Source organism: Tenrec ecaudatus, chromosome 6 (genome assembly GCF_050624435.1).
Source record: "Tenrec ecaudatus isolate mTenEca1 chromosome 6, mTenEca1.hap1, whole genome shotgun sequence".
NCBI classification, from domain to species: domain Eukaryota; kingdom Metazoa; phylum Chordata; class Mammalia; order Afrosoricida; family Tenrecidae; genus Tenrec; species Tenrec ecaudatus.
Genome location: NC_134535.1, coordinates 68,693,690 through 68,708,699, shown reverse-complemented (window position 1 = coordinate 68,708,699; position 15,010 = coordinate 68,693,690). Strand labels below are relative to the sequence as shown.

The 15,010-nt window shown below is 42.5% G+C and overlaps 1 pseudogene; it reads right to left on the bottom strand.

The window, feature by feature from the left end:
• Nucleotides 1-6,276: 6,276 nt before the first annotated feature.
• Nucleotides 6,277-8,234, bottom strand: LOC142451432 (ATP-dependent RNA helicase DDX18 pseudogene; annotated as a pseudogene).
• Between the last annotated feature and the right edge of the window lie 6,776 nt (nucleotides 8,235-15,010).

Below are 15,010 nucleotides of genomic sequence, written 5' to 3'. Positions count from 1 at the left end.
GACTAGCTACTGACAGGGCAGTGTCTTCTTCCTTGGATCACAATAGCCTGTCCTCTCCACGCTTGTTTTAGGTTAGAAACCAGGGACAGGTTCTGTCTGAACTTGGAATGCAGCACAAGTGAAGGGCCGTCTTTCCAGGCTCAGGTTAATAACCTCTCAGCAGATCTTTTTGCAAAAGGTTCTTACACGGTAAAAACACACAAGAGAAGAAGGCTGGAGGTAGGTTAATCCCCCACATCTGACAGTGACCTGAGAGAGAAACTAACTTTTATTATGTTAAACAACGGACATTTTTGTGTTTGCTGGCTGCAGCAATTAGTCAGTAAAAAGTTTCTCTCTCCTCTCTCTCAACTATCAGGATCTATTGTTTATTCCTGAATTTCTGATGGTTGATGATTTTCGTAGTGGAGATAGTCAATTCTTATTATTTATTGTCGCTATGTTCTATAAAGTTGCCTAAAGCACCAAATGAAAGAACACTGACCCAATCCATGTTCCTAGAAGAAATGCAGGGTTCAGTTCCCGTAAGCCTCCAGTGAAAACATTTTCATCAATTGCAACAGGTAATAACTGTTTTATGTGTGTATGTGTTTTAAAGATACATTATTTCATTAAAACTACATTTACAAATAATTGCATATCATATTTCCTTATAATAAAACACCAACCTAATGGTATTAGAGCTGAAAGCCTGAGTACCCAGTTTGCAGGAGACTATGGTTAACAGTGATGGTCCAAAAGTCATTTGCAGGGTTTCCATATGAACGAAAGCCTCTGCCCATTGACCAGGCGTGTGACCAGACTTGCTATCAGCTGGAGTGCACTGGAAAGGGGACTTATCATTTGTTATCCCTTTTGTCCCATTTTAAATTTGTTCTAGTATTTACTATTTTCTGTTACCTTTTCAACTACAGTTTTTCAATGTTTTGTTATTGTGGTAGTTACATAATCTTCTGTCAACTTGTGGGTATTAAGGGTGACAGGGTCGAGTCTAGCCTGTCAATCAGGTCACAGCTTGATGCACAACATTTGGAAGCACGACAGAGATAAACGGTTCATTGGAGCCCGGGATCACTCTCTCTCTGCTACACCTTCCTATTGACAAGTTACATGGAGCCACGCTGAGAGCAGCCAGAGCCGTGGAGATGCATCCACCGCCAATGGATCTACGGGACTTTCCACCACCAGCCTGTGATCTTCCTGCATTCAGCATCGCTGCGTATGTTGTTTGAGTCTTGGCTAATATCGAACTTATGGACTTGATCTGGACTAAGCTGGGACAGTTTATTGATGTATAATTACTTCTTGATATAAAGTTCTCTCTTACACATATGAGTGTCAGTGAATTTGTTTCTCTACTCAACCCAGTCTAACAGTTGTTATTGTTGTTTTCATTTTCATATTTTTCTTTATATAAAATCCATGATAAGTAAATCTACAGAGACAGTAAGTGGATTAATGTTTTTGGGGGTTATAGCAGGGGAGGTGGGTGGGAAATGGAGACCTGATAATTATTAAAACAAAAAGAAGGATATGTTCTAAAATTGACTGTGGTGATGATTGTGCAACTCTTTTTAATATATTCCAACTATTGAATTGTATCACATTCATAATATGAATGATCATATTATGAATGGATCATAATATGAATGTATCACATTCATTATGAATTCATAATATGAATTATGTCTCAAACTGTTAAAATTTTAAAAAATAATAAAACACTAGCCTGACCCTGGTAGTATGACCATACTTTTTTTTTTTTTGCCTTTCACCCTGACAACAATCCTGTCTCCTACATGTTTTACTCTCATCCTTTCAGGAATCCAGACTGAGCTGTATGTCCATTTCCCCACAGATCCATCATGCACTATAGATGTTACTTTCACACTTTCTGAAGCAGCTCCAGACGCAGAGCAACCACTTTCCTCTTCTCCTTAGGAAATACCGTACTCTTGAATTTTCTTTCTGTTTGCCGTTTTATAACCTTATTAGATAATCAGCTGCTAGTTTTCATTCACATTGACTGCCTGTAGGTTTTTGAAAGTGGTGACGGGCACGCAGGTAACCAATGTACAAAGCCTGTTCGGTGAATCTTCATCCTCATTACGTTTCCTTGACGACCATTGGGGAACAGGGGGTGGGGTGTTCCTGATTCCTTTGGCCCCGCCCATTTTGTTGGGCCTGGTGTCGATTTATTCACCATCTCGTCTGGTGGTCCCATTTCGGGCAGGGTAAACTTCCGAATCAATCTGAGCGACTGAGGGGCACCTTTCTGAAAGCCCACGCCGTGGATGCGCTGTGAATGTCGATGCTGTACTCTGGTCAGGGCTTGGTTGATCGCAGAAGGGGCCCTCGCCATCCTTCTTTGTGGGCGTCGTGTGTCAGGACCAGGCTGTAAAGGAAGGAGATTTCTTAACAGGAAACGTATAGCCAATAGCACTACAACTCACATTTGAACAAAGCTGCTCTTACCGACATATCTTCTCTCCCTCGGCCCCATCACCGTCTTCTTGCACTTGTGACACTGGGAAATACCTCAGCACTGGGTAAGGGTATTTCCAAGCAAGTGACAGCAAATGGTCCAGAAAAATTACCGATATCTGAAAAGTAATTGAGAGTCTTCAAAGAGGTCATGGGGAAATTCTATTATCTTTTCATTCCACTTTTCCTCAATTTTTTTGAAGCTCCTCATAGACAACCACGAAGCAGACATTTTCCATGGACAGCTAGCTGTGTGTGGGCTGGCTTTTTTTTTTTTTTAGGCCACTCTGCACATGACTGTGAATGACTTCAAAAGTACCTCGAGTGTTGATTTGGGGGTTACAAACACATTTTAATGAGTAGGTGAATTTACAAATTCTAAATCTATGAACAATGAGGGTCTACTATATTTTCTTAATAATTATACTGAATAATTGCTGGGTCTTTTAAACCTAGAAACTCATATTTTTACTGCGGAAACACATTGTTGTTGTTGTTGTTGTTGTTGTTGTTGTTGTTGTTATCTTAGTGATATTTCCTTCCTACTCTCATTTTCTTCTGCACCCCACCCCCACCTGCCAACGCCATCAAAGTCCAGTTAGTCAGACGTTAGACTGCTCCTCATCTATCATCCAATTACTTGTCTTTTTTGTTCTACTTTCTGAAAGATTTTTTCAACTTTGTCTTCTGATTTTCTCAATTTTTTAATGTAATTTCAATCCAATTTTATTAAGCATGTGAGTATAAAAATCAAATGCTTATACCTCTATTCATATCTTTGCTTCCTAAATTGTTCGTTAATTCATAAAAATAGAGGAATTGGCCCAGGTACATATATTTATATGGCAATACACTGAGGTTATAGATGGACTTCCGGCCTCTGTTCATACCCCTCATTAATGAAAGAAAAATTTGTTCTAATAACCTGGCATTCTGTGTTGCTTACCCTCCTGGCACAGTCTCTGAAGTCAAAATAGTTGCATAAGAAAATGTGGTGAAAAAAAGCAGGTGGTGCCCAGCTATCAAAAGATACAGTGTCTGGGGTCTTAAAGCCTTGAAGTTAAATAAGCGGCCATCTAGCAGAGAAGCAACAAGCCCACATGGAAGAAGCACACCAGCCTGTGCGATCACGAGGTGTCGCTGGGACCAGATAACAGGCATCAGAAGACCCAAAACAAACAAACATACAAAACCATATTTTTGAGAATGAGGGTGTTCAGAGCAGAAACCCAAAGCCTATCTGTAGACAATGGGGCATCCCCTCACAGAAGAGTCACAGGGAAGGGATGAGTCAATCAGGGTGCAGTAAAGCACCAATGAAACACACTATACTCCTCTCGTTCCTTGAGGCTTCCTAACCCCCCACTATCATGACTCCTGTACTGCTTTCATTGCTAGCTAGACAGAAGCATGTGCACAGTTACAGATGAGACATAAGAGCTCACAACACATGGGATCCAGGAAGAGGAATGGGAGTAGAGATATCAGGAGGACAGGGGGAAAGTGGGGTAAGGAGAGAGGAAGGGAGAACTGATCATGATGATGACACATCACCGCACCACACACCCCCCAAAGGAGGACAAACAACAGAAACTGTGGGGGAAGGGAAGCAGCAGTCTGTGTATGATATGAAAATAATAATAACTTATAATTTATCAAGGGACCACGAGAGTGGTGGGGGAGAGGGGGAAGAGAAGTTGACACCAAGGGCTCAATAGAAAATAAATGTTTAGAAAATAATGATGGCAACATATGTACCAATGTGCTTGATACAATTGATGAGCCCTCAATAAAATGTTTGTGGTTTTTCTTTTTAACTCAAATGCTATAGCTATAAATAATGTCTTTACAACATTTTTGGTAAATCTATAATTATTAAAAATATAAAGCTCAGAAGAGAAAGGAGATCAGATGATTCATTTGTTATTCGTCTTTCTCTCCTGTGCTCTGCCATTCCATCACTCCAGAGACAGGACGACTCCAGTATTTGGGAAATACACTGTATTAGTTGCCCCTTGTTGCTATAAGAATGACTTAAACAACACAAAGGTACTATCTTATTGTTCAGAGGTCCGCAATGGATCTTAATGGTTAACATTAGGGTTTTGGCAGAGCTGTTTTCCTTCCGGAGCTCATAGGGGGAATCCATCTCCTGGCCTCCTCCAGCTTCTAAAAACTGTCTGCACTCATTGGATCCTGGCCCCTTCCTCCATCTTTAAAGCGAGCAGCAAAGCATCTCCAAATCCCTCTGTCTCTCTGATCTGGGCTTCTGCTGTCATCTTTTCTGTGACTGTGATCTCTGCATTCCTTTGATGAGACTCCTCGTGATTACTGAGGCCTCACCTGGATAATCCAGGAGAAACTTCTCAACCCCTCTGCCCTATATAGTATAGTCAAGGGTTTCAGTGATTATAATGCGGACATTCTATGAAATTTTAGGACAAATGGCTCTATTCAAGAGTGGTCATGTAGTTGGAAGTACCCAGTGGGCTGTGGAACATTTGTGGGCCAGCATTTCCCATATTCTGATTGAGGGAATGGCCACATGAGACTGGGATGTTTACTGGGATCGAGCTGACCATTTTGATTTGATACCTTGGGGGGCAGTGGGGCGGTGGGGTTGCATTTGTGATGTAAGCAAAGAGAAGGTGCCTTAAAAATCCAGGGCAGAGTGAGCTTTATTTGATATGAAAACTCCTGCCTGTGACCTTGAACCTAGGTGCCACCTAAAATAGAGAGATAGCCCTATGTAGCAATTAAAAATCATTATAATGATATAATGATAATCCTGGAACTGGTTAATTTCCATAAAAACTTCCAAATTCTCTGTAATAACCAAATTCATTTTTAGGAAGATGATGTTCTCATTCAATTAGAGGAATGTGAATTTAGAGACCCTCCCATGCTATGAAATTTTATTAACCCTAACAATTACAGAATATTATTAACTCTGACAATAGTCACTCAGCATCTTCTGACACAGGGATTCTGAGGGGGAAAGTACACTAGGTACCCATGTACTCCTAAGATAAATGGTTGGACTGTGGTTAAAATATATTCTTAATCAAAGAGGTCATGCTATCTACAATTATTGCAGAGACTAGGTGGAGGCATAGAATATAGAATGAGGAACTGAATGTGTTGAAGCAAAGCTAATGAATATTAAACATACTGCTAAAACATAATCAGGGCCAAACACAGTGGGCTTGCTGGTAGCTAAGTGTTCCACAGAAAGAAAAGAGGCAGGTCGCATCATTAAACAGTGTATGGTTACCGCTTGTTCTGTTTTGGGGGGTATGGGTGGAGGGTGGGCATGTAAAACAGTTCAATTAAAGGAATTCATAATAAAATCTAAATTGAGGCTTGCACTTCACACCTTAAATAATGAATAATCCAGTTTGGATTAACATGCAGTATACAAGATTCTGGTTGTAGACACCCTCCCTTCCTTTTGTTGTTAATGTGACCATTTACATTTTTATAAGCTATTTGTTCAATAACAGATTTCACATTGCTGTTTTATGCATTAATCTTTTATTTATAAGGAAATATTTTATCATTATAATAAAGATAAAAATATTCCTTTATTTTGACTTTATTATGAATTCCTTTAATTGAATGCTTTTACATGCCCACTCCCCACTTCCCCAAGAAGAAGAAAGAAAAGTATTTGCTGGACCGGCCAGTCCTCAGGGCTTGCAATGTAGGCTCTTGGTAAATCAGTCTAAATCCTTAAAGCTACAAAACTTTCCGGTTAGATCAAGGTGACGAGATCCCATTGGGGACAATTATTCAAAAGGAAGGAAGGTGTGTGCATCTTCCGTGTGAGAATGGCCTGCTGGCAGGTGATTTCTTGCGAATAGTCTCAAGGATCTTAGACTTCAGACCTTTGGGGTTTCCTAGTTGCCGAATCCACCACCTCATCCTCGCTTTTTATGCTTGCCTTCATTGCTGCTCACGTTCAGATCAACACAAGGAGGCACGTTGAAGCCAAATGACAGAGCCAGTTAGGCAAATATAAACAATTAACATGAAAGATTTGTTACAGAGAGAGAGAATCATATGCTCAAATATATGACTTACGTACTTCTTAGGCTGACTTATGAAGGAAGTAGTTCTTTTCAAGAAGCTGTTCAAGTTCAGACTGTATCAGAAATTTTGGACCAGGAAAACTCAGATTCACTTAGGGAAAGCCTGGGTTGCTTCAATTAACAAAGGAAACCCAATTCTGGTGTAAACATAAAAAAGGCATGCCCTCATCCATTCCCCTCCCTGGCTGTTCTTCGCACATGCAGACAGACTCCGTAGGGCCACCTGGAGGGCATACTGAACAATCCAGTTGGCTCCAGAAATGCCAGTCTTCAAGCTGCCACATCTGTGCATAATAATATCCCCCAAGCTGCATTACAGAATTGAAAATGCGGAGTTGTTGGCTTATTTTGCTTCTGTTTTCCATGAATGGCCAAGACAGGCAAATCAATGCAGTCCAGCACCTACTAGTGGCATTTAAGAGACTTGCAGGATGAAAAGAAGGCCATTCGTTGTTTTTCTCTCTCTTGGATTTCCCTAAGGAATGGAAAGAGCAGGAGTCTCTTTTTCAGAGGGACACACAACATATCCCTGCACAAGACCATCCACGTGGCATTGGCTTTATCATCACCAACACCAGCATACATGGGCTTCTTTTGCGGAGAAATCCTTGCAAGGTCTTCAGCTTTTTGAGTTTAGGCGACAGAAAAAATCATGGTCTGTCTGCGTACTGGTAGAAGTTTAATAATGTGCTTTAATTCCTCTTCAAATACCACATCCAAGATATGATAGCCTCATCACTGGCCAGACACTGTAGGTTTTTATATACAAATTCTGGCATCTTCGGCATGTGGCCCAGGAGGCGGCCTGGTGTGGTTACAATGATGTTGATCCCTTTCGCACGTTTCTGTGCTTCAGCAGATCTGTTACTGCCCCCCGCCCCACAATCAGCCCATACGTGTGAATGTGGTGTGTTCTTAGCTCCTTCATTCTACCAAATGTCTGCATGGCCAGGTCCCTAGTGGGTGGGAGAATAAGAACTCATGTTCCATTCCTGGCCATGAATTTTAATGAGTTCAACTGCTGGCATGAGAAATATGAGAGTTTTACTACTGCCTGTTTTTTGCAGCGGCTACGGCTAGGCGATCCCTGCCTTCAGGAAGGTGTCTGATAGTTGCATTTTACATTCGCTAGAGAAGTCAATGAAATACCTTTGAATGCACTTGTCCATCTCGGGGCAGCCTGGCCACTTCACGATCATCTTCCGCATCATCTGGCATTTCCACTCTCTGTTCTGTGTCTGCTGGAGCTGGGACCCAACGTGCTTTAGACTCCTCTGTGTCTTCAGTTTTTTCATTTTGCTGTTATCAGACCCAGCAGCATCCTCCATTTTTCATTTTTGGAATTGGGAGACTGTGTTGTTGCTTCTTCATCAGATGAAATGGCAGATTTCTTGGGAGTGTTTACAATTTTTACATTTTCCACTCTTTCTTTGGACATGTCTCCACTTGAGGCTCCTGAGAAGCCCGCTTTCATAGAGGGTTTTAGGGATTTTTCTATCTTTTTTTATCTCAACCCACTGAGGGTTGAGGGACACCTCGGTTTTGTGCTTCTGATACGCACATGCCTGTTGCCCCTGGTAGCTGGAGGTTTCGCTGCTGGAATTTCCGTTCCCTCTTCTCAATCTCCTTGCGCAGGACTTTCATCAGCAGGTGAGACATGATGTGGAGGAACTCCTTCACTTCCGTGTCGCCATCTGTTTCCTTGGGGCTTGTGTTAGACAAGGTTCTCTAGAGAAACAAAACCAGAATGCTAATAATTTATAGATAGATATATAATAAGATATAAACAGTTAATTAAATTACAAAGCAGTACAAATGTCTCAGTGCAACTCACTCCCGTGAGACAGCTGTGAGACACTGGCAGTCCTTCAAGTCTTGAGGGACACTGCATAGTCCTCTGTAGTGAGACTCAGGCTATCCGGGCACAGGCAGCAAACAGCAAGGCAGGTCACCACCAGTCAGCCAGATGACAGGGTCCAACAGCCCCCAGCTCAAGAGATACAAATTCCAATGGTGTGGCGAAGCAGGTCTTGAAGGAACCTCAAATTACAGCGACACAGTCCACGGGTTAGAGGTAGTGTATCCTGTAAATTGAGGCACAGAACAAGCAAGGCAGCCACATACTGGTCCGATGATCAAAGAGCAAGAGACAAGAAAGGTGAAGCTCGCTGAGCCATTTATCCCTACGCCCTTCAATTAAGCCCACATGTGTTTATTGGCCAGGTTGGCACAATAAACTAACTACTCCAGGGTTCTTGGATGAGGTTATTTCTTCCGGGCCTCGTGTGGGCCCCTCTGCATCTGTCTTTTAAATCATTTAGTAAACGAGTAGCTACAAACCCCAAACACTGTCATCTCACTCTTACTTACCTAGGTGGTTTTCTTTACCAGTATTATTCAAGTGACTGTCTAGTGTCTTGTATTTCAGCCCAAAGACCTCCCTGTGCCAGTTCTTGTAGCGCAGGTCTACAAGTGACTTCTTTTGTCGTTGTTGTATCTGAGACTGTCTTGCATTTTCTGTAATATACGTAGAGTCGTTTTGCTGGTAGTTTCTAAGTTGACATTCCCTATGCCCAACTAGCTCTCTTAGGAATTTAAAATATGTCATCTCTCTGCCTTCTTATCTCCATGGTTTCTGAAGAGAAATCTCGGTTGGTCGCGTTCAAGCTCCTTTAAGCGTGAGGAGCCACTTCTCTGTGAATGCTTTCCATCTCTGCTTGTCTTCCTTTCAGTGGGTTCAATATAAGGTATCATGCTGTGCATCTCTTCATGTAAATTCTGCAGTGAATTCATTGAACTCTTTTTTTTTTTAAACAATTTATTGGGCTCATAGAATTCTTATCACAGTTCATTGAACTCTTTAGAGATATCTTTTTATCAAATTTGGGGGAATTCTGGCCATTATTTTGTCAGCTATTCTTAGAATTCGTTCTGTCTTTCCCCACCTGCGGAGACTGTCATTTGGCACATGCTGGTGATATACTTCATGGTGTCTCACTGGTCTCGTGCCTTCATTTGCATCTTTCTTCAGTCTTTTCCTATCTACTCCTCAGACTGGATAATATCAAGTGACCTCTCTTCATGGTCACGGCTTCTTCCGTTGCCTCCCTCAGTCTGCTATTGAATCCCCCAGTGAACATTTCCTTCAGTTGTACTTTCAGCTCAGAATTGCTTTTAACGATTGCTGTCTCTTTATTGGCATCCTTTATCGAGATGCCGTTCTCCTGGTTCTTTGGTTCTTTGCCCATCGTTTCCTTTGCCTCTTGGAGCACATTTAAGGCAGTTAATTAAAAGTCTTTATCTAGAAATGTCAAAGTCTTTGTTTCTTCAGAGATCGTTCTGTTCATTTCTGCACGGCCAGCAATGGACCACACTTTTTCTGTTTGTTCTCATGTTTCATAATATTTTTGTTGTAAGCTGTACATGCAAAATATTATAATAATATAAATCATTTTAAAGTTATAAACATGCGCTATAAATCTGGCCATCAGATTTCCCCCTCTCCTCAAGGTTTGGTATTGTTGCTTGCCTTATATGATTGGTTCTTTAGTGACTTTTCTAAAGACTGTGCTCATGTGTGGTCTCTGAAGTACCTGCTTCTAAAGCTTTGGGTCAACTAGTGATTGTATGAAGATTTTGTTAAATGTCTCTAGTCGAAATAAAACCAAATCGAGGGAGAAGCAAGAAAACTTTGAAAGGAGGATTGAAAGTCTTACTGATCACTTGCTAGCTATAGGGCCTTTAGCAAGTTAATGAATCAAGTTGCATCTCAGTTTCTCATCTGTATGGAAATCATCAGCCTTACTTCACAAAACTTTTCATGAAGGTTAAACTAAATGAGATAGTAAATGCGATTGGTATGGAACAGCATGCTCAATAAATGGTAACTATAATGATCATACTTGGAGGAAGAATTATAAAACAAAATAAAGTCTGGAAGCTGCTTTGAATAACCCACCTCTCTTCAGGTTTTCCTAGTTAGGAAATACTGAGCTAAACCAACACGCTGATGGTCCACCCCTGTAATGGGCTTTATGAGGCATGCTTTCTAACTCTAAAGCACATTTTGAGGTGTTTGCTCAAACAACGAACATTCACAAGCTGACTGCAAATGGGCAGGACTAACCTGGAGCATGAAGCTACCTATATATGACCCTTTCGGGAAATCACAGTGGGTTGAGAAGGGGGAAGAATGGGCCACAGAACAAATGAAACTGAGGTCATAGGAAGAAGGCCAGACAGGAAAGCAGTTTCGGGTAATCAAGAAAGATGAACAAACAGCAATATTCATGGTGAATGACTGGCTTCAAGAAGATCTGGCCAGAGGAACTGGTTTTTCAGCAATGCGGGCCAACCAAGCGAGGGGCAGGTAGTAGTCTAAAATTCAGGGAGGTGGGATATTCTTTAGCCCAATGAATACTATTTAGTGGACATGGAATGGGAGTGGGATTTAGAGGCAAAATTTCACTCTAAGTGGAAATCTAGGAATTAGTAAAAAATAGCCCTGAAAAATTGACAGATAGTTTATCTGCTAAGATTTCCACCGTAGGAGAACAAGAGAGGTCTAATTCCTGAACTGGTGTAGGCATCATTAAGCGAGATGCACACTTAGCTTGGATAATTCTTTGCTGTGGGGGATGCTCTGTGCATTGTAGGATGTTTAGCATCGATCCTGGTTTCTAACCACTTGAGGCTGGAAGCATCATCCCCTTGTTTGTAAACTAAAAAGTGTCTCTGGGTGGCTAGATGGTGAGGGGGACAAACGAGCCCCTGTGAGAACATTGCTCCAATGGCAGATGTTGGGGTAAGAGCATCTCAAGAAGGAGTTTCTGTGGACTGAAGGTGGCTCAGGAAAACCAGTGCTGGGAGCTTTCTACCCATATTGTTGGCACCTCAATCATGTGACGTGTCATTCCCGGCCTTCCCCACCTCATCCTCGTTTATTGTGTGTGTTTATCTCCAAAGGATTTCCTTAGAGCTTCTGTAGGTCCCTGGTCCCTTATATACAGAGAAGCAGAAACATCTGACATTGCCCTTGGCCAACAGTTGCGAGGTGGGAGATAGTTCCTCTGCCACTAGGGTTTGTTAGGTTTCTCGAGTGGGTCTTGCCTCGGTTCTTGTCTTCGCACAATGAAAGAACACACGCCGAAGCCTGTTGCGTAATCCAAGTGGGTTTTTATGAAGGACAGGACAAGTTTCCGATTTTATGGTCTCAAAGGGGTGTAGGAGGCATTGGCTGATCAAGATGTTTATTTATGGGTGACCAATTAGTCCCCTGTGCCTCTGTGTCTTTGCAGACAAAAACATTGCAAAATGACTGTTATTTGTGACCTTGCTGCTAAAACATTGAGAGATAACTCAATTATTTACGATCTCTTTTAAGATTCTTTGGAATCTTGAATATCCATGTGATTGTCTTAGAACTTAGTGCTTTTATTATTCTAAGGTTAAGAAAGTGTGACTAGTTAAGCAACATTTGCATAGATAAGAGTTAGGAATGTTTTTTAAGTTCTTTGATATTTGTTTTGTAACCAATCCCTTGTAAGAAGAGTATAAAAACCAAGCTTTGAATATACTCAGGACTTCAGTCCATCAGACTGTTGTCCTCCCAATCCCATACTTTGTACATATCTCTTTCTTTTCCTTTCATCCGCACACCTCATTTAGGACCCAATTTGATGTGGGATAGCTGGTCTAATCACCCGCATTAAAGGTGTCCAACGTGGGGCGCCATTAATGCGGGTGACTAGACCAGTTATCCCGCAAAGGGGTTCACAACTGGGCATGAGCAACCTCGTGGAATGAGCACGCACATGGGGAAGCCGAAGTGTCGAGGGAGCAAGGAGCAAGAGAGCAAGGTGGCCAGAGCAAAGGGGGAGGGGACGCAAGAAAGGCCGTGGGCCCCAAGTAGGCCTGGAGTAGGCACATGTGGGCCCCAAGCAGGCCCAGAGCAGGCCCTAACTATGTGATACACCCAGCATCCTCAAAGATAGCCCAATTCAAAAAATCAAATAAAAGTGTTGGAGCAGTTGTGATGAGATAAAAACTCTCATCTACTGCTGTGGTCCTGTAGGTCTTTGCAACCATTATGAAAATCGATTTGGCAACACCTAAAACAAGTGGAAATCGAGCTGTCATGTGACCCAGCAATCCCCTATTGGGCTTATACCCAGAAAAAGTAAGAAACAGACCACGACCAGACATCTGCACTTCAATAGTCATTGTGGCACAGTTCACAATCTCAAAGTTGGAAACAACCTAAATTTCCATCAGCAGATGAAAGTATTAAAAATATCTGGTATATACATACAATGGAGTACTGCACATCCCTAAAAAGCAGTGATGAATGCATGAAGCACATTGTCTCATGGGAGGAGTTGGAGGTGCTCTGGTAGGTGTCAGACCCAACACAGGGATGCATATGGCAACCAACTAAAAAAGAGGTGAAAAGAAGGGGGGGAAAAGAGGGTAGTGGGGGAACAGGGCACCAACACATGTATGAGGAGGGTATTGCTTATATCTCCACAGAAAAGGGAGAGAGGGACCAGACCTTCTTAGTCCCCCAAGCCTTGAGGACAACATACCAGCATGAGTGGGGAAACTAACAGAGAGGACTGTGGGGCTGGCTCCAATCCCAGCTACATTGATCCCCTCCCCCAGAAGAAAGCACTAAAGAAGACAGTACAGAAGATATAGCCCAGGAGACTTGTGGGTCTGCCTAGAGGACGCAGGAACGAAGGAGAGAGGGAAAGAGAAAGTGAGAGAGAGAGAGTGTAATACATCCTCACCCACCAACCCTTGAAGATGGCATTCTTGCTCAGAACAGCCAATGCACAGAGAGAAATATAGGGCTGGCCTCACCACAAGACATGACACTAACCCACAGCACTGCAGGGGACAGCACTGGAGACATGGTGCAGGAATTGTGTCTGTTCTGAATCCCCCCCCCACCCCCCCAACTGGGGCAAAACATGAATGGAGCGCGAAAGGTCAGCAAGGGGAGCAAAGCAACAAAATCCATGAGGAATCCTGAAAATAGACTTCTGATTCTGGGGGCAGGGTTTCGCAGCTCATCAAACCCAATCAGAAAACATGTTCAATAACCTGGCACTCTTTGATGCTCACCTTCCCTACACGATCGCTGAAGATAAAATGGGTGCATAAGCAAATGTGGTGAAGAAAGCTGATGGTGCCTGGCTATCAAAAGATATAGTGTGGAGGGAGGTCAGATGCTCACAGGCATCCTCCCTGAGGGTGATCAGTTGCCAGACTGCAGTGGGCCCACTCCCTGCTGTTAAGGACAATGGACACCTGCAGTTATCTATTTGGTTCCAGTAGGTGGGGTTTACACCCTACTGATAAGGGTTCCTATGGAGACCTAGAGAGTAGGTCAAAGTTAAGCTGCCATCCTAAACCTAGGATCCGCCCATCTTGTCACATGTATATCCCCAATCCCTCCTCTTCCTTTTGTGTGTATGGCCCTAGACCACCCCCTCTCATTACTGTATTACTTATAAGCACACCCCCTTCCTGTGACGTATGTCCTCACCTGTAATTGGGGGGCTTGCATGTCCCCAGAGAAGATAAAAAGCCTGGACTAGCATTAAATCTCTCTCTCTCCCTCCACGTGGACAATCGAGTGGGGCTGAGGTGTCTGACCCCATTTATTTTAATACTTCACTGCAGACTGCTTTGCTAAAAGATCAAAATTTTGGACTTGTCAATTTTATAATGTGATTGGAATGTGACTGATTTTTGCGTAACTCCTTACCTATATATTGTAACATTGCATGATTGGAATTTGATTAGGAAACATTTGCAAGGGTTTAAGAGAAACATTTCGTTAGATGTTGATCAGCTTAATAAGGATATTTTCTATACATTCAAAGACAAGCATGAGGCATCTCCTGGCTCTGATATGATTAAGCAGTTGGTGAGTGGCATGGAAGGGTTGGACCCGCGAGCTTGGGTGCAAAGTATCTCACATAGCTTAACTTCCAGTCTGACTGTGTTGTTTATCATCATAATTGTGAGGCTTGCAGTCTCCTGTCACTTCTATAGGAAGCCAAGAGATATGAAGAGAGACCATGTTGCCTCCGTTGCACTATTAAATCTTACACATAATGCAGAGAGGGGAGATGTGGAATACTAGCACTGTAGGGAAATATGACTGGGACTTATTCCCTGACTGGTGCGGAGGGAATCTGGAAGACTAGATTTCCACGGCTGGAAGACCGCCACTCTGGTAGTTGGGGATATAGTCCAGGTACATGTTCCTGCGGTTGTCTAAGTTTTCCACAGTTTCTCCCTTAAACATGTGCTGCAGAGTGAGCACATGGTTGATTCATTCTCACTATGGAAGCAGACATTCCTATTTGGCTCTATTTTCTTCCCGCTGGGGCATCTAGCCCCTCTCATACCTTCTTCTAATAGCA